Source organism: Ailuropoda melanoleuca, chromosome 17, assembly GCF_002007445.2.
Source record: "Ailuropoda melanoleuca isolate Jingjing chromosome 17, ASM200744v2, whole genome shotgun sequence".
Classification (NCBI taxonomy): Eukaryota; Metazoa; Chordata; class Mammalia; order Carnivora; family Ursidae; genus Ailuropoda; species Ailuropoda melanoleuca.
Window position 1 is genome coordinate 36,859,334 of NC_048234.1, and position 16,050 is coordinate 36,875,383.

Here is a 16,050-nt window from a genome sequence, read left to right on the forward strand (position 1 = left end):
TAGCAATAGTGGCAGCTGTGTTCTTCTGATGGGATCAGGTGGGATCTTATGTGATTTCAGGTTTCATGGACCCAGCCCAAGGTCTGAACACTTAGGCATCACTTCCTAAGCACCACAGTGCTAGTCGTTCTGTTGTGGGAAACACTCATTGTCCCTTTTCATAGATGAGAAAACAGGACACAGTTCACAGTTCATGGAGCAACAGTGGGTGGTTTTGGATGGTCAGCTAAATAAGACTGTTACTGCGGGGGGGGGACAACAACATTGTAGTTTCTGGGAAAGGGAACACCCAAATATGTTTTCTGCATCATTTCTTAACTATCATGGCAAGAATCATGAACGGGCGTTAAGCTTAACTGGAAAATTTTGATGAGAAGAGCATTTATCATGTTGAAACTTTATAATTGTGAAACCCTAAAGATGTGTTCTTAACCAAATGGTCACCAAGAAGGGGACAAAGCGACATCACGTGCCTCCTGATATAATGCACAGAGGAGGACATATGGCTTCTCTGGTACTCCTGCCAAAATGCATAACTTGAATATAATAATAAAGATGTTAGAACCAATCAAAGGATATTTTACGAAATACCTGGCCTGTATTCTTTAAAATTGTTAAGGTCGTGGGAGGCAATGAAGGCAGAGAGACCATTTCAGATTATAGGATACCAAAGATACACGATGAATAAATGCAACACATCATCCTGGGATGGATTCTAGACCAAGGACAATGTTTGTTATAAAGGTCAATATAGGGGCAAGACGACCAAATTTGAATTTTGGACACAGCAATGTATCAATGTTAAATTTCTTCATCTTCATAACTATACTGTGTTACAGAATAGAATGGCTTTAGGTAGTCATTGGATATTTAGAAATAGAGGGGTATGATGTCTGTAATTTATTCCTGAAAGGCTTAGGGAAAAAAGCAATGATGTGTAAACATTTATCAGTATGAGAGAAAATTAATAAAAGCAAATGAGGCCATGTGGTCATGGTGAATCTGATTAAGTTATGGGAGTTTATATTATTCTTGCAACTTTTCTGTAGGTTTGAGATGATATCGGAGTAAAAGGTTATAAAAAGAGGTGTTTTCTGAATGATTCACATGTGCAAATGTATAAATTTCACCTGTCCGTTATGTATGTGGACAATGAAATGGTTAATTTATATATAAATATATATATATATATTTCCTCTTGAACTATTTTTATTTTGCCCTATAGTAAACAAGAACCAAGAACAGTGCTTTTCTACCCATTCATATGGATTTTAGGAAATTGCTGCCTTTTCTCCCGGAGAAATAACCTACAGATAAAAAAACAGTAGCACCTTGTGAAATGTGCGAATGCCAGAAGTCAATAGCTTGAAGGCATCCCCCAGGGGCAGGGAAGCAAACACGCATGTCACAAGAGATGGGGCAAGCACAGAAGGACAAGCTGAGGAAACCGGTCATTGCTGTTTTCAACACCACTGACCTGGAAAACACAGTATCCCACAGTACACAGTAAGTTACCCTTTTGCTCTTGGCGCCCACTGACACCACCTCAAAGGGGTGATTTTTGGTCTATGGTCTGAAGATCATTTTTCAAATGACAGAGAATGTCTTTGAGGAGTTGCGCAAGGAGAAATGTTCAAGTGGGAGTAAGAATCATGCTGAAAAAAGGTCAGGGAAGAACCTATAGGGAAAAGGAAACTCAGGATGTCAGTGTCTTGCTACTTCAACCAACTGCCTCTGTTGGACTCAAGAGGGAACCTCAAAAAGTTTGAGGGATCAAATCACCAGATATATGGCGTTCCTACAAACCCTGTAGGGTTACTTTCCTGGATGGTGATCAACGTTTGTCCTGAAGCAACAGAGAAAGACACCGAGGCTGCCAGTGTTAAAAACTAAGATGGAAATACTGCTTCCTTCAAAATGAATTGGATTTGTGCCTGTCTTTTCTCATGGTCTAGCAGCTGCTGTCTCCCCTGTTGCTGCACGTATTTATTATCTGTGCTCCAAGTGAAAAGGGGAACACTGAGGTGCAGTGATTGGGCAGCTGTGAGAAGGCGGGGGGTCTGGAAGTGCAGGAGTCAGTACTTACTGTGCTTTCATGATGGCCTGGCCTTCCGTCGGCCCCAAGAACCTTCCCCAGAGGTTAGTCTGAAGTTTATCTGCAAGCCTGGTGACTGCTCGCTCTCCCGCTGGGGTAGGGGAACAGAGTGAGGTCTTTAGCACGGCACAGGTATGAAATGTACATGAGCTAGAAAGAAAATCACAGTTGCTCTTGGGGCTGGGCTGAATCCCAGCTTTATTATTATTTTTTTAAAAAGATTTTACTTTTTCATTTGAGAGACAGAGAGACAAAGATAGAGAGAGAGAGCAAGAGAGGGGAGGAGAGAGAGAAGCAGATTCCCTGCTGAGCAGGGAGCTGGAGCTGGGCTCGATCCCAGGACCCTTGGGATCATGACCTGAGATGACCTGAGCCAAAAGCATACGCTTAATGGATAGAGCCACCCAGGTGCCCCTCCCCCGCCCGAGCTTTGGCAGGATGTGTCTGTGCCCATGGACTCCCATCGGTGGGTGGGGTACCGAAGTAGGGTGTGCGCCGTAGCATCTCTGCACATCAGGGCTCAGTGACTGCAGATGGTCTGTAAATGAGGAGCCAGCTGCCTCCCCTTGCTTGGAGGGAGCTTGGGGGTGGGGGTGGAAGGCAGGATCCCAGATTCATCCTGCAGGACCTGGCCCATGAGGCCAGAGTTGGGTGAGACTCTGCTTGATGTAATAATATAAGGCCTCTTTCAGGAAAGCTACTTGGTCTTCATAAGCTAAGCCATGCAGATAATGGGTGAACAGGAGATCTTAGCCTTGCAGTGGGCCAGAACCTCCCTTGCCTCCCTTTTCCCTGAGCTAATGTCAGCCACATGGCTGCCTTCCTCAGGGATCCATTTGTAGTGTAGGTGGGCCATGCTGGCCTCAGAGCTCTGTTGTGAGACATTCAGCGGAATTGTGATATACGGGATGGTGTGGACCTTGCACGTGGATGCAGGGTAGGCAGGCTGATGTGGCCTTGCACTTGGATGCGTGCTAAGCAGGTTGGTGTGCGCCTTGTACTTGTATGCCTGGTAGAAACTTTCAAGGTCTAGGAATGGAAGGCTTGCAGTTCAACTGATGTTGAGCCATGGTTTCCCACCCTGGCTGATGAGGGCTCTCTCGTTGCAATCTTCTCTTGTGAAATGGGTTCAACAGCCACGTAACACTGAGGATATTCTGAGTCAAAGGTCTCATGTTTCACTTGGAGGAAGTAGACCTGCTGACAGGGCTAAGTGCTTGCTGACACGTTCAGCTACTGACCAGCTGCTCACCACCCCCAGAAGCCCTCATATATATATTTTAAGTCTTTGAATCTATATATTATCCCACACATTTCCTCCTATGTGGTTAAATGCAGATTCCATACACATTTTATCATTTGAGTTCAGAGTTGGGATGAATTTATTAATAACAACATCAAAAATTCTGTTATTGATGGAAGTTAAGATTTTTGGTATAGGGGTTTCCTCTTATACAACACATCCATAAAATGGTAAGATTTGTCATGACTCGGTCAAGCGGTATGGCTCATGATTACAGAAATGCCAACAGTGACATGAAGTTTCAAATCAGGGACATTGAATTTAAAGAACTTAAGGATGTACCCCCAAATGCTGTAAGTTGTTCTAACATTTGCTCTGAGTGTGAAAGGAAATGTTTAAATGACATCTTGAGCTCACATACATTTTCAGCCTTACCCATCACTACCCTGTTAATTCACATATTGGCAGAAGCTTGAGATGGTGTTGGGTCTCTTGAACTGGATGCTAGAACATCTGGAATTGTAGTATTATATGGGAACACTGGGAAATATTGGTATTTTATTCTATTCAATCTACTGTGCTAGAAACAATTTATGAGCAGAAAAGGACTATATTCTACATAGGCATTGTAACAATCACAATCACAAATTGTCAAAACCAGGTAAAACCAGGCAAGAAAACCTCAGTTTCTGAGCTCTTCTGTTAACTTTGTTACTCATCATTTGCTTTGTTAATATTGATTAGCAGGATTCAAAACTTGTCAAAACTTATAAAAAAAATTCCAGGTAACTTCTAATCATTGATTCCATGCAAATTTTAACGACTTAAAGAAAAAAAAAAAAGAAATCCTATTCCCAGCTTTCTCTTCTGAGGATTGCATGCACTGAGATATTGTTCTCCATTATTCTCTGTTGGCGGAGGAACAGGGCAGAAACGTCTGGGCCTTGACTCATCTTGTTCTCTTTGTCATCCTTGTTCACAAATCTTCCCGGCCCCCCAGACTGGCCTTAGAGAATTTTCACTTGAACTTGGACTGGTTCTTTCACATTGCTCGGTCCTCAGCTCCCCAGGGAGCTGTCTCAAACCTCTGAGTCCTCTAGCTAGCCCAACTCTCGTCGAGGACCCTGACTGTCTTGTGCACCATAGAATCTCCTCTCCAGGACAGGACCCTCCCTGGGGGCAGCAGAGAGGAGCTATGTAGAAGCTTTTAGGGCCTGGATCTTGGCTTCTAAATGCTATCGCCCTGAAAGGAACTGGACAGGTGCACCTGAAACTTGTGCTGGAAACAAGGAAGCTTTTAAGCCTGACTGAGTTTGTATCTGAAGGAGTGATCTGAAAAGGGCATCAGAAGGAGTCCAAGTCAACGTGATTTTAACATCAAAAAGAACAATGTTTATTGTGGAAGGACATCAAATACATGAAAATTCACGAGTCCATAATGATTTTTAAAAAAGAAAACTCTAGAAAACACCTCTCATATTTGTGGTCTCTTAAGCAGGATTAATTCCTTACTGTGAAAGTAGTTAAGGGGAAAAGTAAACGTTTATATTGTCTGGTAGAGATTGCATTTCAGGGTAATGAAATAGCCCAGTTGACGAGGAGTTATACTTTATATAACAATGCCAGCAGCAAATATGAGAGGAGTGATAAGATTCAAAAGGTCTGATTTGGAGACCTCTTGAGTAAGGATGGTTGGCTGGCATTAAATTATTTGGTGGGTAGTTGGTGAGGTGCCCCAGATCATGACCTGAGCTGAAATCAGGAGTCGGACCTTAGCTGACTAAACCACCCAGGTGCCCTCTACCATTTTTTTAAGTGGGTCCACCAGCCTATTATGAGCCTCTGATGTGGGATAATATGAAATATGTATTATCACTTCTCTTTTTGCATATGTATGTTTGGGTTTCTTTTTTTCTCAAGAGCTCTGAAATGAGACAGCCGGGTTCTACTCCCGATTCCCCCGCTTCTAGATTGGGATCTTGAGTGGTTTATGGAACATCTCAGAGCCTCGGTTTCCTAGACTTCTTAGGGTTTTGCGAGGATCTAATAAGAATATTTGTGAAATGTTGGACAAGGGCTAAGCCATACAATGCTCAATAAATTAGTTTTATTTTATTGCAAATAATTGTTTCCTGAGTAAATGGATACCATAGCCCTAAGAGCTATGGATCGCCTCTCTCCCCTCACCCACCCCAGTCCAGCCCATGGATTCTACACTTCCAACAGGGGATAATTCGAGAATGTATAGAGGTGTCAGAACATGGGCTCCAGATTCTCCTGCCATTAGCCCACCTGCAGGCCCGGAGCAAGTCACTCAAGTGCTCTGATCTTCAGTTTCCTGATCATGAGCCTGGAAAAGAGGTGGCAGAGTGGATGGTGCAACAAATGGGCAGCATATGAGGGAGAAAGATGACACAGACCAGGTAGGAAGGTGTTATTCAGCATGACTATGCTCTGAAACCAAGGGCACAGTATATATAAGATAAAATGTGATGGTCCTCCCGCTCAGGGGGATGGCACACCGACCTTATTTTCTTAAGTTTTCCAAAACAAAGCTGAGGGCTGACATGATTCTACTCCTTCCAGTATTTAGTGAACAGATATTTGTTTATTAAATCCTTTAATCTTCTTAATGATCATAATTCTTGTCCCAGAAGAAAACTTCCTTGCACTTCGCCCCTTATAAAATAGTCCAACGTACTTATTGACTACACTGATAGCCTGCTTCCCGGCTAGACTGTAAGCTCCGGGAGGGCAGAGGTCTTTGTTTTGCTCATTGATGCATCTCCAGCACTTACAACAGTACCTGGCATACAGTTAATATTTGGCACATATTATCTTCATCGTTCGAAAATCCTGGATTATCAGCATGGATATTGGTTGCTTTTATGAAGTATGGGCTTAATGTCTGCAGCCTGTAAAATGGGTATATTCACTTGTCTCTGCCCAAGACTGTTTTGAGCCAGAGAAACACCAGGGCTGTTTGAGAGCATGGGCGAGGCCTGATGTAAGTATGCGTAATATGTGTCCACACTGCACAGCAGGTTGAGTTTTGCCCAGACAGTCCAACCCAGCCTGTCTGCCTTTAAGAGTTGGGCTTTCCCCTGCTGTTTCCTGTCTGCCTTTAGCCCCTTCAGCTCCCTCACAAATATTTACTGAGAGCTTACCCCGAGCTAGGCACTCTTCTAGATACCTGGAAGTCATCAGTGAACAAAACACAGATCTCTGACATGAGCTGTGGGACATGGAATTCGGGAGAAAGAGCTGAAGATCATGGCGAGAACTTCGCCTGAGCTCCTGAATGGAGTCGCTGTGGCCCCAGATGGGAGACGCTGTGGTCGGCAGCCTCGGGGGCAGAGACGGAAGCCCAGCTCTTTAAGCATCTTGTAGAAGCACTCCTTGCCTCTCCCCTGTCCTGCCTGAATATTCTTCCACACGATCCGCCTGAGCCTTAAAACCTGTTCTCCAGGTGGAGCCCTATTAGACACTGTACTTCAGTTTTATCTCAGTCTTCAGTTTGATAATGGCATTTTGAGCGCAGTGAAGGAGTGCAGGGTTTTCGGGGTGGGAGGGGGCAGAGTCGAGTTCCTTAAACAGGAGACAGGAAGCAGTCAGGTGCCAGTGAAGTTGTGTTCCTTAAGCAAGAGACAGGCAGCAATCACGTGACAGCAAAGGGGACCATATTACCTGTAAGTGCCCGTGGCACCAACAACTCAGATGGGAAGAATGAGTTACATTCGTGACAATAATTGCAGAGCACGAGGAGGAAGGATGGGCCGGTGGCCACAGGGTCCTTCACAAGAGTTGTCTGCGCACTCTTTTGATTCTCCGATGGAGAAATGTCATAACACGAATTGGCTGAAATTGGATTAAATGTTAGTAGTCAGTGCTGACTGGTGGGAGCATGGTGGTTTCTTATTTTACTCTAGAATTTTCTGTGTGGCAAGCATATAGATTAGAATGAGGTGGTGGTTCTGGTGAAGAACAGGTTACCTGGCTTCAGTTCCAGCTCTGTTACTGATTAGCTGTGTGACCTTGGCCAGTGACTCAATCAGTCTCTCTTCTCGTGTTATAAAGATTGAGTGAGTTTATATGGAAAGCACATAGACTCGTGCTCAGCCCATAGCGAAGGGCTATTGAAGTGTTGGCTGTTCCTGTTCCTAAAATTAAGAATCGAATGAGAAGTAATTATAAATTAATCAACAGAAGATTCCTAGGATTTTATAACTGCAAAGAAATCTTGCAGTCTTGATTAAAGAAGTTCTGCTGAGGCCCTAAGACTCTCTCTATGTGGGCCCGTGCGTGGAGTGAGCCACGAGACCATGAGCTAGTCATGCAGGCAAGGCCGGCAGTGTAGACGCCTATTTACTTGATTCCCTCAGTGACATCGAAGGAAAAAAAGGCCCTTCCTTGTGGTTCCAGGAAGAATTAGTAATGTATAAGCGGGAAGCATGAATTCCAAGAAGCAAGATAGAAGGCTGTTTTCACATCCTCCTATACAACAGGGCTCTTTTTTTTCCTTTCAAAATTGTTTCCTTGCTGGTTATCATCGATCTTCAATGATAACCCTTGCTACCTACGTGTGCAGTGGGTTAGCCTCCCTGCAGATGTGGAGTATTTAAGTGCATGCCTGTCTTGAAGCTGAGTAAAGTTTTTTTCTCCTTCAATTAGTTTGTAAACCAAATGCATTTTTTAAAATATTTTATTTATTTATTTGACAGAGAGAGATAGAAAGAGCACACTCACAAGCAGAGGGAGAGGGAGCCCAGAGGCAGAGGGAGAAGCTGGCCCCCGCTGAGCAGGGATCCTGATGCGGGACTCGATCCCAGGATCCTGGGATCACGACCGAGCCGAAGGCAGATGCCTAACCAACTGAGCCACCCAGGCGCCCCAACCAAATACATTTCTACTACCTTTGCTGAGAGGAAATTATATCTTCTTTGTATATTGCCTCTCAAGGGCAATGACACTCCCAGCATGTTTATTAATTTCTGATTTCACATGTAGAGTAGGAAAGCAGGTAACTCAGGGTTTCGTCTTTAAAGGAAAAATGCTCATGCGCGCACATAGACCGAGTCAATAATTCCCGCTGTAACTCACATCTCTCCATAGCTTTTGTTTTTCTCCTCCACTCACTGCTCTGTTTCCTTACTCTTTCTTCAAAGTATTCTCACCTTAAACCTGACTTTCATTTCCTAAGAGACTCGAGCTGTTGAAAGCAATAGTGATGACTGGTTATTTGTCACCAGGGGAAGCAGTTCCGGCGTGCAGGGGCTCTATGGCCATCTGTGAATAGTGACCTCAGATCTCATCAGACCCCAACTGAGAGAAAAGTCTGCACTCGTTAAATCCACTTCATCTGCAGGTCACTTCTTCCTTGTGCCTCACTCATCACACTACAGAATGTTTACCAACACCAGCAGCGACTCCACCTTTCAAGCCCATAAACCCTTGGCAGTCCTTGTTCTGGTGATGCTGGGTCTTGGTCCGCCCTGGGTGCAGTTGCCCCACACTTTGGCCCCCCTCTCTCGTGCCTCCTCTTTTAGCCATAGCCTCTTAGATGCCTTTGTGGTTCCCCTTCCTCTACCCTTGTAGTGTCCCTAGGGCTTCCTTTTACCCTGCCATGGGTGTGTGACTCAGTTTCGCAGATGAGATCCATGCATAGGCTCTCCTGAGATCATCCAAACATTTTGCATGCATGCTGTGATACTGTGACTTCAATAAAAAAATATGCTGTTGGGGTTTTGTTCCCCGTTCTTGGCACAGAGATCCCGAAAACCTGTGTAAATCCCTAAGTGATAAGAACATTAAGGGTTATCTTTTGTTCGATTGAGGTGACTCTGGATGGTCTCCTGGATGGCTCCTGGATGCGGGACAGTCACCAGAAAGACCTGACCATGATTTGAAGCTTGGAATTTTCAGCTCCAGCTCCCATTCAGCAGAGAGGGAGAGGGGCTGAAAATGGATTTATTGATCAATCATGCGTACGATCACGCCTCCATAAAAATCTCAATAGTACGGGGTTCTGAAGGCTTCTGGTGAACACATGGACATGCAGGGAGAGTAGCACGCGTGGGGAGGGCACGGAAGCTCTGCACCCCTTCCCACTGACCTTGCTCTATGCCTCTCTTCCCTCTGGATGTTTATCCTCTCTTTTCCTAATAAATGTAAATAGTAAATAAACTGTTTTCCTGAGCCCTGTGAGCCTTCTAGCCAATTAATTGAACCTAGGGAGGGGGTTGTGGAAGCCTCTGATTTAGAGCATGTGGGTCAGAAGCACAGATGACAACCTGGACTTATGACTGGCATATTCAGTGTATGTGTGGGGGGCTGGGGGGGTGGGGGGAGCCTTGTGGGCCCTAGCCCGAGTGGGATCTGATGCTACATCCAGATAGATGGTGTCAGAATTGAGTTAAATTGTAGGACACCCAGCTGGTGTCACAGAATTGCTTGGTGTGGGGTAAAAGCCCCCATGTCTGGTGTCAGAAATGTCCTGGGTTGGTAATTGTGTGAGAGTGAAGAGGAAGCACAGGGAGAGAACAGGTGTCACTTCTACACGTGTCCGTATGTGTTTTCCTGGGGAAAGGGTCTGGAGCTCTCATCATTCTTAAGAATCCATGACCCCAAGCTGTGGAAGGAGCTGAGATGCCCTTCAACAGATGAATGGATAAAGAAGATGTGTTCCATATATATGATGGAATATTACTTAGCCATCAGACAGGATGCATACCCACCATTTGCATCGACATGGATGGAACTGGAGGGGATTATGCTAAGTGAAATGAGTCAAGCAGAAAAAGACAATTATCATATGATTTCACTTGTATGTGGAACATAAGGAATAGCATGGAGGACATTAGGAGCAAGTAGGGAAAAATGAAGGGCGGGAATCAGAGGCGGAGAAGAACCTCCATGAGAGGCTATGGACTCTGGGAAACAAACTGAGGGTTTCAGTAGGGAGGGGGGTGGGGAGATGGGCTAGCCCGGTGAAGGGTATTAAGGAGGGCACATATTGCATGGAGCGCTGGGTGTTATACGCAGACAATGAAGCACGGAACACTATATCGAAAACAAATGAAGTACTGTATGGTGACTAACATCACATTAAAAAAAAAAAAAAAGACTCCATGACCCCATAAGAACCAGTGCGGAGAGGGTAGGAGGAAATGAGGGAAGGACACAGATGAAGTCCAGTGTGCAGGTGGCGGGTGCTCCGCACCCATATTTGGAAACTGCCCATTGGACATCTCCACCTGACGCTCCAACAGGTGCTTCCAGCTCAATGTGACTAAAACTGACATCAACCCCCCAAACAGGTTCCCGTTCCTGCTTTCTTTCACCTGTGCGTGGCATTGCCCTTCCCCCTGCTTCCCAAGTCAGAACCTTGAGGGAAAGTTTGGTTGGTTATTTTGCTCTCACATCCACACCCAGTCAGTTTTTCCTCTCCATCCCTGCTTTCTTTCCATCCTTCGGCATCTGCCCTGTTCAGATACTAGCCTAAATCATAGCCATAGTTTCCTTGCCAACTTCTTGCCTCTCATTCTTATTTGTCTAGTTCATCCTCGTGTGACTGCCCAAGAAGAGTTTCATACATGGACATTTAATCATGTTGCTCGCGTGCTCAATAGTCTTCGATCGTTCCCCAGTGCTCACAGAAAAAGACACCCGAACCAGATAAGGAAGGCCTTGGTCCTTGCCTACCACTTTCCATTATCTTTCATTCTCCAGCATGATTTGGTTCCATGGCCTCTAGAACATACTAAGCTTTCTCATCCTGCTTTGCTCATGCAACTTCTCTGGAGGGAACGTCACGCTCCACCTCCGCACCCCCCCCTTCATTCTCCCCATCCAATTAGCCAAGCTAAGCTCCCCCTACTCTTCAAGCTTCCTGTTCAAGGGATGCCTCCTATGTTATGCTTCCTGGCTTTCCTAGATGACATAAGCCAGACTCCTAGGATCTGCCCACCTCCCAGATAAGCCCACCTAGCTACACACCTCCAAGTTTCACAACCCCCCCCCCATACTGCATTTTCATTTTATACTGGAGCGAGGCTCTAAACCTTAAATGATTTACACAAGGCAGCACTCTTGCTCTGTATATAGAGAACCAAAGCAAGATTAATGGAGGGAACACAAAGAAAGCCTACATGCAGAGGTCTTCCTAAGCCGAAAGGGAGTGAAGGGCATCTATGGAGAATTTTACAGCTCACATGTGATGGTCCCTCATTTAATTTCATTTGTATCATCCATCCCTCTGTAGCATGTTGGGATTTATTTGTGACTGTGGGGACTAAACAAGATAGCAAAGTAGTATTGTACCCAGAGCTCGGTGCACTTTGTAGTAATTATCTGCCTCCCTTATTTCCTCTCCTGGCCTATGATGGCCTTGAATGCAGACTGTGTTTTCAATTTTTCCCCCTCAGATCCCAGAACTATCTAGGCAGAGAACTCCGGAAGTTCTCCATCAGTGAGGAAAGAGTTCTTAACAACAGACAAACAAAGGTAGTACTTTTTTATTGTTAAGAAATCAGGACTTATTTTTTTTTAAGCAAATAGAAGCTTGTATCTCCCACTCCCCTTCCCGCATTTTGCCCATCCCTCCACCTACTCCCCTCTGGCAACTGCCAGTTTGTTCTCTGTATGTTGGGGTCTGTTTCAGCGTTTTGTTTACGTATTTGTTTTGATTTTTGGATTCCACATATAAGTGAAATCATATGGTATTTGTCTTTCTCTGTCTGACTTATTTTGCTTAGCATAATAAGAATTCAGTACATTTTCTGAATGAATGTGCAAAATAAGGAACTAAAAGAAGACATTTTCTAATGATGCTTATAAAGATAATTAATTCACCATGTCTTTGAGTAAGCAGGGTGCCCATCAGGCCCTAGCTCCTCTTCTAAGGCCGGGAGAGAGAATACTGAACGACAGCCAATGCGTTCGTGGTGCCCTGTGCCAGCCGTGGCTCTAGACGCTACAGCCTACTGGCTCTTCACGATAGTTTGTGCTGTTGTTCATTGTCCCACCCCATCGACGAGGCAGCTGAAGTACAGGTGGATCAGATAGCGTGCTAGTTCCCTGTTAGAGCGGGGTTCAAACCCAGACAGACGAAATCCAGCGTCTGTGCTCTGAGCCTCTGAACCGCACTGCCTTTCCATCCCGTCCCCGGTCCCAGCTTTCATTTATCTACGAAGAGCATTTTCCTAAGCTCGCCACATATATTCTCTCATTTAATCGTCGCAATAACCCTGAGGCAGGTTCTATTATTTTCCTCTCTTTTCAGACAAGGAAACTAGGCTCAGAGGCATCAAGTGAGTCCACATTACTTGGCTAAGAAGTGGTGAAGCCAAACGTTCAGCCCCTGTAGACACTCTGAAGTCCAAACATTAAACCACCCCCACGTATTGCTTTTCTCTTAACCCGCTCACTCAAACAACAGTAGCGTCATCAGAGAGACCAATACCCTGAAGTGACACAAGTGAGTGAACCCGTCAGGCTTCCAGGTGAGCCAGACTCAGCCATCTGCTGGGATGGGCCCCTCGGCACTGCTGACTGTGGGTGTGGCCCGGAGTGGGTGTGTCCGATGGGTGTGGTCTGCGTGGATGGCCAGGAGGGGCGGGACCTGAGCCCCACGTGAAAATGGTCGGGAGGTGCTGGATACCCGCTTCCACCCTTCATAGGGTGGGGAGGACTAGCTAACTCAGCACTTTTGGTGCTGTGATCTGAGCTAGTTCAGGGGACACAGGGAGCTTCCTGTGTTGAGGGAGTACTGTGGTTCAGGTGAGGCTTTAACCCCTCACCAGCCGTGTAATGGGGAGTCCTTGACCTCTCCGTCTCAGAGGTGGCCTAGATGGCTTTAGGGGTAAACAGCCAATAAATGGTACTCGCTTCTGCATTCACGAACTCAGGTACATCCTTGATAAGAATCCAGACCATCACGAAGTTATACACCTGAAACTAAGATTGCACTGTATTTTAGCTTACTGGTATTTAAATAAAACCTTTAAAAAAAGAATAAGGCATACAGAGAGAGAGAGAGAGAAAAAAAAGAATTTAGAGACCGCTCTACGGAAAACCCTCCTTGCCAAATGCAAGCAACTTTCCTCAGTTTCCATTCTCCTTAACTTCTCTGGCCCCTGGCTCTACTGATGTGCAGCTTTTTGCTGGATGCTCTGCTGAGTTCTCTTCACTCCCTCCAGTGCTTCTCTTCCCCTCCCAAACTTGGAGGGCGCTGCTTCTCTTGAGGTAGTCTCTCTCAGAGGGTTCACCCTCCCACCACCACCACCAGCGGTCTTTCAAATCGCCCTCTCTTGCCCCTTCCTCCCATCCTAGCCCCGTTTTGATCTCCAGTTGCTGCCTGGGCATTTTTGTTCCAAGTTTTCCTCTCCTGTTACAAAGCACAATAGACCACATGCTCTCTAATACTTGGGTTCAGAGCAGCTAGACCAAAGAGATGGATATTTAAAATGTTCATTTCATATGCTCCAGAGTTCCACTTGTAGGATACTGACTTACAGAAATACTCAAGTCCTCAGGGACACATGTACAAAGATGTTCATTGTAGCATTAATAAACGAAAAACATTAGAATAGCTTATAGTGGAAATGTGAATTATGGTAGTTTCATACCAGGAAAGAGTAAGCAACAGAAACAATAAAGCACATCTGTAAGATCCAATATAAAAGGATTCTGCAAAATACATTAAAAAAATTAAGTTGGAGAACAATATTTATACTATCATCCCATTTGTGAGTATGTTTGAAAGCATGTACATGAAATATGAATCAAGGTTTAAAACAGGGTGTCCAAATTAAAATGTCTTTGGACCTAACCTGAAAGCTACAGCTGGTATCAGAGCCTAAGAACAAATGATAGGACCTGATTGTAAAGTATTAAATTGCAAAAAATCTAAAGGCTACTCTTTTGTCTATCTCTATGGGTGTGGAGGAAGTAAAATCCTGACATGGGATGGAATCTGGATCCTGCAAGGCCCTTGTGGCTAGAGTGACAGAAAAGAAAGCCAAAGTCTGGGGTTTCCCCTTAAGACTTCTGTATTCTGTTCTAAGAAACTATGAGAAGCCACTGGGAAGTTCTGAATGAGGGAGAATGGATCCGTGAAGGGGCTGGACTGGAAGCTGGGATACCAGTTGGACGGATTTTGAGAGTCAGTCCAGCATTTGTGGCTGGGGCAAGGGGTAGTGGCAATGTGGAAAAAATATGGAACCTTTAAAGATAAGCTGGCTATCATTTACTTAGAAAAGCAATTTTAGAGATTAGCAGTTTTGTGGGGTTGCCTGGGCAGGGCGTGGAGAGTCCTGGCAATGTTTGGGCTTCTCATAGGGGATCTGAGCAGAGAAGTGAACAGGGGAGTTTGAGTGAGTTCGGATGTGCCCTTAGAAGCCACACTGGAGGTAGAAACACGAGTTGACAGCATGTAGGCATATAGAGTGAACAGGAGACAATGGTCCAGGATTAATCTCAAGAGATCTGACATTTCATTGAGGATTAAATGATATCACACATTAAAAACCCCCAGCATTGTTCCTGGAATGGAGCACACATTCAGTAAATATTAGTTTCCCTACCCTCATGAAATATTTGTTCAATGAGCTCATAGTCAACGATTAATCCCAAACCAGACTGACCTTTAAGGATATACATACAAATAAGGTCATGGGGCTAATTCAGAATATGAGCCATCACACACTAGTTGAGTTACACAAAGAAAAGCATTTCAGGAAAGGAAGTTCTGTTCTCTGTACCACCATTGGAGCCACCGATGATCTCTATACTTTTCTGGTGTCTCCTCCCTGATGGATCTGGTGGAAGGGCCAGATGCTAGGTTCGCTCCCCTGCTCACCCATGATAATGCCTCATATCCTTTGAGAGTGCCTTGTGAGTCCTACTGGCTGGGTGTGGATAAACCCATTTTAAAGGATCTGTTTGCTTTCATCCTCCACTCGCCCTACCCACCCTGATTGGTCCCATCCTAGGGTCGACCGCAAAAAGATGGACAATATGAATTTTCAACTCCAGGGGCCGGGGGTGGGCCATGGAATTCATCCCTAGTAACTACTAAGGGAAGTTTCTGGTTTGGAAATTTTCTGAAGAGGCTCATTCTAGCTATTTCAATCCTTTTGTTGGGCTCCATTCATCAAAATAAGAAATACTTACCTTTTATGGGGGAACACCTGGCTTGTTATTTTTCCTGAAGCTCATTGAGTAGAGAATTTCAGGTGCTGTTCTGGAGGTGGTGGTCTTGGAGTTCCAGCGATTCGAAGGGGAAACTGGAAGAGTAGCTAGTGTGGAGCCCCTGAGTTTATTTCTGTTTCTGATGCTGAGATGTCTACTGGACACCCATTGTGGAGGGGTCAAGGAGGCAACTGAATTCATGAGGCTGCAGCTACCGCCAACTCAGAACTGAAGATAGAAATTTAGGACTTATCACTTAGGGGCGCCTGGGTGGCTCAGTCGTTAAGCGTCTGCCTTCGGCTCAGGGCGTGATCCCAGGGTCCTGGGATCGAGCCCCTCATCGGGCTCCCTGCTTCGCTGGGAGCCTGCTTCTTCCTCTCTCACTCCCCCTGCTTGTGTTCCCTCTCTCACTGGCTGTCTCTCTCTCTGTCAAGTAAATAAATAAAATCTTTAAAAAAAAAAAGAAAGAAATTTAGGACTTATCACTTAAATCAAGAATGACTCACGTTTCTTATGCCACAGA

The 16,050-nt window shown here is 45.1% G+C and overlaps 1 pseudogene; it reads right to left on the reverse strand.

Annotated features, from left to right (window-relative positions):
• Positions 1–2,093: 2,093 nt before the first annotated feature.
• LOC109488967 lies at positions 2,094–15,398 on the reverse strand (annotated as a pseudogene).
• Between the last annotated feature and the right edge of the window lie 652 nt (positions 15,399–16,050).